The following is a 2,185-nucleotide window of genomic DNA, read 5'->3' on the forward strand; positions in this document are numbered from 1 at the left end:
GGCCATGCTAAATTGTCCCGTAGTGCCCAGGGATGTGCGGGTTAGGGTGGATTGGCCGTGCTAAATTGTCCTGTAGTGCCCAGGGTGGGGAATGCAGGGATAGGGTAAGGGGCTGTGTCTGGGTGGGATGCTCTTCGGAGGGTCGGTGTGGACTCGATGGGCCAAATGGCCTGCTTCCCCACTGTAGGGATTGTATGATCTACTACCCAAGGCCCTACTTTTCATTGTAAAAGTTCTGTTCATCAGTTGTCCAATGGCACCCCCTATAATATCCTGATTGAACCTACGTCTGCCCATCCCGACATTTCCAGGCACATCGATCCAGACCCTCACCACGAGCCAGGGTCCTTTCGCCTGCCCATTCCCAATCCCTTTTGATCTGTGCCCTGTGCTTCCCAGTCCTTTTCCCGCTGGCGGTTCCCTCTGTCCAGACCGTCTCCGGATTTTTATCCAAGGAGATTAACCCCGACATCTTGCATCTCTCCTCAAAACTGACCGTACTAATTCTCGTAAATCTCAACCTCGCTCTGTCTCTGATACTTTCACATCTTTCCTCTAACGTACTCACATCTGGACATAAAATTCCCTCTACCCCCTCTGGTTGTCTACCCCATTCCCCCTCAATCCGCCTCCCCCTCTGGTTCTCTACCCCGTTACCCCTCGATCCGCCTCCCCCTCTGGTTCTCTGGAGGAGATGAAAGAGATAGAGAGGAATGTAGGGGCCGGAGGAGGTGATGGAGATAGGGAGGGGTTGTCGGGAGCTGGAGGGGGTGGCAGAGATAGGGAGGGGGTGTAGGGGGCTGGAGGGGGGGGGGGGTGGAGGGAGGCGATGGAGATAACTCTGCCCTCCCTCCCCCACGCTGCCCCCACATTTCCCTGAGGTAGAACAGGAAGATCCTAGGCCCCTTTGAATTGATCCATGTGGCCCTTCCCTGAACAAAAACCCCTTTGAGGGCAGGGTGGGGTGCCGGGGGGAGGGCGAGGGGGGTGGAATGGAGGGGGTTGGGGTTATGTGTAGGGGCCAGGCAGTCGGACGGGAGACTCGGTGTATATGTGTGTGTGTGTGTGTCTGTGTGTGTGAGTCTGTGTGTGTGTGTGTGTGTCTGTGTCTGTGTGTGTGTGTGTGTGTGTCTGTATGTGTGTGAGTCTGTGTGTGTGTCTGTATGTGTGTGAGTCTGTGTGTGTGTGTGTGTCTGTGTGTGTGTGTGTCTGTCTGTCTGCCTGTGTGTGTGTGTCTGTGTCTGTGTGTGGGGTTGGGGGACTATAGGGGAAGGTGAGGAGGATAATTCCCTGATTCCTGGCGAGAGGGGGAAAAGGTTTTGAGCCTATTGCTATTGCACTAATCGCCACCACTCCCCCCATCCCACCCCACCGCCCCCGCGCCATTCCGAAAATCCGTCCCTTCCCTGAGACAACATGGCATTGTCCTCCCGGGACAATGACTGAACCGAGTCAGCAAGTTTGTCAAGAACAAGGGCTTTCGCCCACAGACGCCGGAGACAAACAGAACCTTCGGAGCTGGCATACAGAACAAAAGCCCAATGCCAGAGGCATCCTGCCCCCTTAACTGCCCTTTCCAAATCGATACCCATCCGCACTCCCTCCTCCGTCATCCCCTCTTATCCATCAATACCTTCCCCACCCCACCCCCACCCCTCGGCATGTTACCCTGTACCCATTCACCCATCACCAAAAAGGACACAAGCATTAGGGATTAGCTCCCTCGGCACTGACCCTCCGGCTCCGCTCCTTCAGCGCTGACCCTCCGGCAGCGCCCGCTCCCTCGGCGCTGACTCTCCGACAGCGCCCGCTCGCTCGGCGCTGACCCTCCGGCTCTGATCCTCCAGCGGCGCCCACTCCTTCAGCACTGACCCTCCGACAGCGCCCACTCCCTCGGCGCTGACCCTCTGACAGCGCCTGCTCCTGAGAGACAGAAAGATCATCTCTCACCATCTGAATCCTATTGAAAGCAGCCTTCTCTTGTAATGATCTATACGTCACTCTGAAAGTCAGTTTCAACCTGACTACACACTTTGCAAAAGATTTTTTTAAAACTTGGGTCAGGGCTGGGCTGTAAAGAGATATTGGTGAGGCACGGAGGGGCAGCGAGTAGAGGGGGAGACGGATCAAGGGGGAACGGGGTAAAGAACCAGAGGGGGAGACGGATCGAGGGGGAATGGGGTAA

General features: G+C 56.2%; 1 protein-coding gene across 2 annotated transcripts in view; it reads right to left on the reverse strand.

Annotated features, from left to right (window-relative positions):
* Nucleotides 1-2,185, reverse strand: part of LOC125487712 (SLA class II histocompatibility antigen, DQ haplotype C beta chain-like) — a 15,490-nt gene that overhangs the window by 12,690 nt on the left and 615 nt on the right. The gene's annotated exons all lie outside the window — the stretch shown is intronic.

This window comes from Rhincodon typus, chromosome 44, assembly GCF_021869965.1.
Source record: "Rhincodon typus isolate 14 chromosome 44, sRhiTyp1.1, whole genome shotgun sequence".
Lineage (NCBI taxonomy): Eukaryota > Metazoa > Chordata > Chondrichthyes > Orectolobiformes > Rhincodontidae > Rhincodon > Rhincodon typus.